The sequence below is a fragment of the Anabrus simplex genome, chromosome X (genome assembly GCF_040414725.1).
Source record: "Anabrus simplex isolate iqAnaSimp1 chromosome X, ASM4041472v1, whole genome shotgun sequence".
In the NCBI taxonomy this organism is placed as follows: Eukaryota; Metazoa; Arthropoda; class Insecta; order Orthoptera; family Tettigoniidae; genus Anabrus; species Anabrus simplex.
In genome coordinates, this window is record NC_090279.1 from 130798068 (window position 1) to 130806930 (window position 8863).

Below are 8863 nucleotides of genomic sequence, written 5' to 3' on the forward strand. Positions count from 1 at the left end.
TTCAAAAGTAAAAGTAGGAATGATACCAGCTCCCAAGTGATATAAAGTACAGGTCTTTGGAATAATCCTAAGAGCTGCACAATTCATAATGCAAAATTGTGGAACAACTTGAAGGAAAAGTAAAAATCAGGTAAGTCAACAGTCAATCTCATAAAAAAAATACAGTTTCTGTAGGACTATCACTCATGTACAATGAAATGAAGGATCAAACCCTGGTATCTGTTGAACAATTTTCTAACCATTTCCATTACCTGACAATGGCTTATGAAATTATGTACATTACCTCAAGAGGGTTATCCTGCGATGACCCTGGCTCCGTTAACTCTGATTTTACTTCTTCTTTCACAGCTATCACTTCTGATACATGTTCAAAATTTTCCTGTGGAAAATAACATTTATTAAGTATGCTCATAACACTCATCTACAAAAAGAGTCACCACGAAATGAGCATGTTAATTCATTAATTTCCAGTATTAAAGTTACTTTCAGAATTTCATTCATGTTTAAGGAAGATTTCTACCAGCAGAGGATTGTTATAACCAAAGGCTGTACTGAGAATGGTGTTACTATTCTTGCTCACTCCACATGTCAGAGAGAGGATGAGACTGAGAACAAAATATAAAATAAGAAACATCTTCTAGCCATATCAGAAGATATACTACCAGGGATAGAATTGGGGCCATCTCACACATAATTTTGAAGGAAGCAGCCATAGGCACAAACACTAAATTGTATGAACTATTTTCATATGTATCATCATATCAATCGCATCTTTAAAGTTGTTTGAACCAATCAGAAGTGTTACAACAGTTTTAAATATTTTTTTGTTCTCAGCATACAGTTTGTTTATAAACAGATTAAAATAACTTGAAAGAATGGAATCACATTCTCTAGTCTGGTTTTGCTGAGATCACAGGAGCTACATAAAGCATTAAGACAGTTTTGTATCAAACAGCATATTTCAATGCTTCCAAGTGTAAAATAAAAAAATAAACATGAAAGAAGCAGGCTTATCACAGTCACATACCAGCAAAAGATGTGCTGTTGCCAAAAGTCAAAGCAACTAGAAATGAAATATTTCACTACTACAAACATGTTATGTAGTGCTCTGTGAAGAACTGTGGGGATGAGAACACTGTCAGTGGAGAGTCAGCAGTGATGAAGTGTACATCTGCAGTTTCAGAAGATCTTTTATGATCTACTACGAGACACTTAAATACTCACTTTGAATCATTAAACCTTGTCGGCACCAAACGGGGGGAAGGACTGTGATCAAAAGCTTATGTTCTAATATAAGTTAGCTTACTAATAAAAGTGAATTAAAGTATGATGTTCCAGAAAAAACCGACTTAACCCTAGTAGCCAAACTAAGGAATGGATGAAAAGGATGCACAAGAAGGAGTGGGAAATAAATACAATGAGGAAAGAATTTTTTTTTGTTTAATATGCCTTGAGGCCTTGAAGTGTCACAGCGCACTAAGAAGGATCATATTAAAGATATTATTCTCAGAAATTGTGCATTCTAGAGCCCATAGATATGGATCTCTATATAACATAGAACCTGACCTGTATTTGAGGAACAAAATGAGATAAGCACAATTCTGCCTTTCTAAATTAATTCAACATCTGTGCAAAATACTTACTTCGAAAGAACATACATTCAGATTTTGAGCTATTTTATCCCTCATATGCCATAGGCCAATCTGCTCTTCCTTTAACACACACATATTCCAGCACATTGTGGATATGAGGGTAATGCAGAATAATCACACCCGTGTTGACTTTTTGTTTAGCAGACTGGAGAATCCAGTCTCAAAAGCTTGATGAAAGATTTGTCATTTAACTTCTTCTACACTAATTACAATAGGAGTCATTATTTTTAACATGTGGTGGTAATGGTGGTGCAGTAGTGTTGGAAGATTTGGTTCAAAGAAAATACAACGGCCATCCATCCTCTATTACAATCAGAGGGGAAAATAGAAGATGTGCAACCCCTAAACCAAAATAATTTTGATACTGACAGTAAAAGGTACAGACTAATCCAACCCCAACCTTAACTTCCTATGAGTTGGCAGCTTTGTGTAGCACTTTGTTTGTGGTGTAATCGGAGACAAAGAAACAAAACAGATGCGTACTATGCATAGATGCTCATGCAGCAAGTGGTGACTGTTGGTGATAATACTGAGGAAGCACATAAAACATTATGCCCCTGCCAAACTTATTCAGTTTTTAAGGGTTAATTTCTGACCTCTATAAAGTTATCTGGAATGAGACTTACAAGTGATGCAGTTGTTGTTCCTTCAAGCCAGGCTGGTTCCTCTTTGATCTTTGCTTCGAGGTCCATTTTGCACTGCAAACTGAAGTAGTTAGAAGGTACTGCACTTGTTGATTACTTCCAATGACCTTACACTGAAACATAAACCAGAAAAATTATATTACCTTATTGATGTCATTGATATTTTGTGTCTGTCAACAGACTAAGCAGCAACCTTGTAATTTTACATGACCATTAATATTATGACCACACTGAAAAACCCAAAATTTTACTGGACTGTTGATATTGTGATCATACCTATAGGACCTCAAAGTTTTCTATGACTGATACGTCGATCAAAGTGAAGGACCTCCAGTTTTACATGACTTCTAAAACACTGATCTCTTCCATAGGAAATACAAGTTAACATATCTGTCCATATCAAGATCATAGTCAAACGACACCTAGTATTACATGACACCTTATATCGTATTAATAGCTATATAACATACAGCTTTATATGGAAGTGAAACCGCAACAAGATGACCTTTATTGTTAAAAATCCAACGCACAAAACTTTTGGAAAATTCAGTGACCATAGGGCTTGCATATCACTCTGATCACCCGGGCGCATATCCCGGAATCTTCATACCATTTTTATCCTTTGCAATCAGCTTCAAAACTAACTGAACAAGTTCACAGTTCTTTGAGATATGTTCTATCAAAATTTTCCTTTCCAGGATCAAATTCTCTCAAAACATTCTCCTCTCACCAAGCTGATTCACTATCACTTTATTTGAGACATGTTCTATCAGTCTGACCTTTAAGAAGTTCTGATAACACGGCCTCTAGAAGGCTTCAACTCTGTTTTTCTTGGCACCAGTTAATATCTGTGTTTCACTTCCATACGGCGTCATACTCCTTACTCAGTGTAAACATAACTTTTCATTTGTCAATCTGTTGATCCCAAAGAACGTGATGGAGAACAGATGGGAATTTAGGCTGGATTCAGTGATGATATTTATCGATACTGAGAAGGCATATGTCAGTGTAACATGGCAAGTGGTCTCGGATGCATTGATAAAAAAGAAGACAGGCAGAGGTGAAGAGCCAATTACAAAAGCCATGAATGAAAAGTGAGTAAGTAGTATGAATACTATGATAGGACAAACAAACTGGTTCAAAGTAGAAACAGGACTTCAAAAATAATGTGTATTATCCCCTCCAATCTTCATTACAGTCATGGATGAAATTCACAAAAGTATAGAACAAAAAATGGGAACCAAGGAGGCAAAGGCCTCACTCTTTGCAGATGAGACAGTAATATGTGAAGAAAATGAAATGGAAGCACAAGAACAAGATACTGTATGGAATCAGGAGATGGAGGAATATGGAATGAAAATAGGTGGGGAAAAGTGTATGATAGTAGTGGTGACGACAGGTAATAGAGAAGGATGTGGGAATATTGAAATAATTGGAAGACCATTAGCAGTTGTGGAAAGCTTCAAGTATTCGGGGAGAATAATTGCAGAAGATGGGAAAATAAGTTATGAAATTGGAAAGAGAATTCAACAAGCCAATACGTTTTACCAATGTGTGAGATGTATAGTCTGTAACTGGGATGTCCAATGGAATAAAGAAAATTTAACACCCTATGTATTACACAAAAAATTTGACATATGCATCAGGCATATGGACAACAACAAAACAAGATGAACGCAGAATGCAAGAGGCCAAGATGAAATTCCTTAGAGAAATAACAGGGAGGGCATAAAGGGATAAAGTCAGAAACATAGAAATGACGCTGATGATGATGATGTTTGTTGTTTTAAGGGGCCTAACATCGAAGGTCATCGGCCCCTAGAAACATAGAAATGAGGGAGTGAATTGGATTCCCTGAACTGAAAGGCAAGATAGAGACACATAAGCTGAAATGGTATGGACACATGATAAGAATGGAAGAGGATATAGCTCCACAGTAAGTATTTACAGAGAAAGTCATAGGAGAAAGACATCGACGAATGCCCAGAGAGGGGTGAATGGATATGGTGAAAGAGAGTACAGACAAGAGTGGAGTAAAAGTAAGAAAAATATTCGAGGAAGGGAAGGCGTGGTGGAGAGAAAAAAACTGAGGAGGTTCTCGATTCACATTTCTACCCAGAAGACTGGAAATGGAAAATGAAGAAAATTCTGTTGAACTGAAGGCAAAAATTTATACAATACTGCTATCAGCTAATTTCACCGAACAATGCCACCAACCTTTACTTAAGTGTCCTTTCTTAATTTTTCTATGCATGCCATGTCTAATGACACAACCGAGTGGTGTTTACCAGAGTGCCCCTTGTAGGGAGTTCCATGTCAAACAATTGGTTTAAATGTTAAGCAGTTTTTATTGTTCCCCAGGTGGTACGAAAATTGTCTATGTTGAATACCTTGAGTGGTGCCTCAGTGAATTCATTTCACCCAACAGCAGTGTTCGTTAGTCACTCTGTGATATTTTACTGGAAATGTAAACATACTGCACTAACAATGAATACTAAAATTTCTCCTACAAGCTTCGTTCCTCTGGCAAACTGAGTTGATTCTTATGCATTGCCAGGGAACAGGTTTCTACGTAAACACATACCTATTCAGGTAACTATGATCAATACTGAAGTGTGCCGTGTTTACTTGTTCGGGCCATCACAGGTTATTCTAATAATCTGTTAGTGGGTTTACTTTTAAGCAACTACATTTTAGTTACAACAGCCAGAATTTATTCCTGAAGATTGTTCTTCCATTCCTGGTAGCAGCTTAATGTTGCACTAACAACTCCAAGGGAAAGGAATAAGATTAGGTATGCAATGGCATTAATTAATGTTAATTAACGATAAAATGGGGAAACCACGGAAACGTTTTTCAGGACTGCAGATCCTAGGATTCGAACCCATGCAAAACTCACCGCTACTCAACCCTGAAAACCTGTTACACACCTGTTACCTAAATCATCACGAATAAATACCGGATATAGCTGCTGTGGGGTAATGGTGATTGTGATACAGAAGAATCTCCATAACAACACTGATATAACAAGATACAGATATCTAAATGGAAACCTCTCAAGATTATGAAATCTACTACCATATGTCCTGGCATACAGAATAAAGAACAACTCAACATTCACAACGTCACTATAAAATTGCACACAGAGGTAAATAACACAGCAAAACAATAATTAAAATTACACCTTACATATCGCAATTTATTTCTGAAACTACCATCCGTATTTCTTCATCTGCGTTGCTCTTCAGAAAAAAATCCTCATTCCGCTAAATTTAGATATACGATATATTTCTACTACCAGGGAGCATAATCGGAAAGAAGTGGTGAGGTGGGAGAAGTAGTTAATACTGGTGTTTATTTCAGGCAGTACCTGGCAGGGGGGAGGGGGTATAAAATTCCCCTGTAATTTAATTACCCTTCCACCCAGAAAAATGTAAATTTGAGATATTTTTGTTTGAATTTTGCTGTTATAAGGGGAACGATAAACATTAGAACGTTATTCCAATCAGCTGACAAGTTCATGAGAGACTGTCGCTGTCTTATGAAAGGCCAGGCGAGGCGCAATTTGTCATGATTTATTGCTTTTTTAATGGAACTTTCCTCTACAAGGGCTTTGAGTTGACAGAACAAATCTGTCAGTTTGTACCCTGCTCAAGTGAATATTTTCCTATTGATACCTATGGGAAACACACACACTCCAAGAAGTACAGGAGTGGTGTAAATTCGTGCTACCGCGCTATCGCTATCGACCTATCGCGATTGACCTGTCTAAAGCATTTGATATGATGGATCATGGGAGACTACTGGCACAAATGAGCGCAATTGGACTAGACAAAAGAGTGACTGAATGGGTTGCTATATTTCTAGAAAATAGATCTCAGAGAATTAGAGTAGGTGAAGCTTTATCTGACTCTGTAATAATTAAGAGGGGAATTCCTCAAGGCAGTATTATCGGACCTTTATGTTTTCTTATATATATAAATGATATCAGTAAAGGAGTGGAATCAGAGGTAAGGCTTTTTGCGGATGATGTTATTTTCTATAGAGTAATAAATAAGTTACAAGATTGTGAGCAACTGCAACGTGACCTCGAAAATGTTGTGAGATGGACAGCAGGCAATGGTATGTTGATAAACGGGGTTAAAAATCAGGTTGTGAGTTTCACAAAAAGGAAAAGACCTCTCAGTTTTAATTACTGCATTGATGGGGTGAATGATCCCTTTGGGGATCATTGTAGGTATCTAGGTGTTTATATAAGGAAAGATCTTCATTGGGGTAATCACATAAATGGGATTGTTAATAAAGGGTACAGATCTCTGCACATGGTTATGAGGGTGTTTAGGGATTGTAATAAGCATGTAAATGAGAGGGCATATAAGTCTCTGGTAAGACCCCAACTAGAGTATGGTTCCAGTGTATGGGACCCTCACCAGGATTACCTGATTCAAGAACTGGAAAAAATCGAAAGAAAAGCAGCTCGATTTGTTCTGGGTGATTTCCGACAAAAGATTGGCGTTAAAAAAATGTTGCAAAGTTTGGGCTGGGAAGAATTGAGAGAAAGAAGAAGAGCTGCTCGACTAAGTGGTATATTCCGAGCTGTCAGCGGAGAGATGGCGTGGAATGACATTAGTAGACGAATAAGTTTGAGTGGCGTTTATAAAAGTAGAAAAGATCACAATATGAAGGTAAAGTTGGAATTCAAGAGGACAAACTGGGGCAAATATTCATTTATAGGAAGAGGAGTTAGGGATTGGAATAACTTACCAAGGGAGATATTCAATAAATTTCCAATTTCTTTGAAATCATTTAGGAAAAGGCTAGGAAAACAACAGATAGGGAATCTGCCACCTGGGCGACTGCCCTAAATGCAGATCAGTATTGATTGATTGATTGATATAGAAATGACAAGGGAGGAGAACTTCAAGTAATTTACATTTGTGTCCGGGTTTCAGATGAATTTGCCAGCGTGAAACATCAACAATAGGCTGCACGTGCCACTGCGTAGTTTTACTGCTCAAGGTCTGGCAGTCATTTGAATTATTTCTGATGTTTTTATCAAAATATAGCCAGTAAAATCATTAATTTCAGTAATAAATTATGTGGTCTACATTTTCCTGTTTTTTTTTTTTTAATAATAAAAGGATCCCCCGGGTAATTTTAGTGGGAGAACGTCTGAGATAAAATCGTCGGTGGGGATGAAATATCTCCCTTCACCCCCCAGCCCCCTTACGCGATTTTGCACCCTGGCTACTACACAAAAGTTGCAAGCACTTGCAACGCAAAGGCTGGGAGTTTTCTAAAAAGCAAGCTAGTTATATGCGTATTCATTTTTAATGCTTAATTTAAAATAAAATTTAAGAAAATTATGAGCATTAAATATTTAAAATATGTAGAATGCTGAAACTTAAAAACATTAGTATTAACTTCCAATATTCTCAACTGAGAACCATACATTTAGCAAAATTGAATTATTGAATTTGAACCTTACCGACAATATGTTAGAGGTTGTGGACACAGTGTAAAATGATAGAAATCACAATTCCTCAATGAAGAAAATCCATAACTCACTTAAACGGAATAAGCTGTAGAATTGGCTAATACGCGCCTCATATAACAACATAGCAGCCACTTCGAAACAGAACCAGCAGGGATGGGTCCACTTAGTTCATTTGCTCGAACTAGTTCAATAGATAACGTTCATAGCCTTGGGTAGTTCGAATGGACGGGGTAGTTCATAACGAGATATAGGCCTAGAAACAGCCCTCGCGGCACTTCGTTCAAATTAACGAGTTAGTTTATTATGACACGAACAGAAAACAGCTCCACAATGCTGCCGGCAGTCTGACTGAGTAAAGAAATGGTATGTAAGAGACGGAGAGACATATAAGCTTTCTAATTTTGTATAACTGCTTCTCCCCCATTTGAGAAGTGTGAGTGATCTGCTGTCACGTGACCATTAACACGTCACGCCATTGGCCATTCTTGTGCAAGCTTATTTGTTTTCAAATGAACGAGGTAATTCATTTGTGCTGTCTGCTTGGAAAGAGCTCACGCGGCACTTCGGTCAATGAACGAGGTAGATTATTATGAGCATCTTAGCAACAGCATAGCGGCCGAGTTAGTACCGGTACGTATATTTTACGATAGCTGGTGCTTGTTTAGGTCTTAATATGAAGGACAAACCATATAGCCTTCAACCGCACCGCACCTCTTACGCTATTTCAAGCTCGATGGTTCGAGGGGCGTATGAATCAGCTGTTTGAGAGAGAAGAAGCGATTTACCTGTTTTATCCACGGGAAAACATTTCTCTAAGCTGATAATTGTCCTTTTTAGCTGTTAAAGAGCTGGGGAAGACGAATCCTGTGGAAACGTCCTGTTAATGTTCCTGAATAACTAACTAATATTACAATGTTAGATATAAGCCTATACAAGTATTTACTCTATAAAACCAATGTTTTTCCTTATGCCTGACACTGCACTCATCAGAGAGGGATATGTCAGGCCCTACCCACTGACGGTAGAATGTATGCAGGTGTTTTATCACAAGCCCGTAAATTTTTGATATG

At 37.6% G+C, this 8863-nt stretch overlaps 1 long non-coding RNA gene across 1 annotated transcript; it reads right to left on the reverse strand.

Annotated features, from left to right (window-relative positions):
* Positions 1–283: 283 nt before the first annotated feature.
* On the reverse strand, positions 284–7856 carry LOC137503136 (uncharacterized). Its single transcript, XR_011019075.1, has 3 exons — positions 7785–7856; positions 2279–2409; positions 284–379 (listed from the first exon to the last, which is right to left on the reverse strand). It is a non-coding gene; the product is annotated as an uncharacterized lncRNA (long non-coding RNA).
* Positions 7857–8863: the final 1007 nt, after the last annotated feature.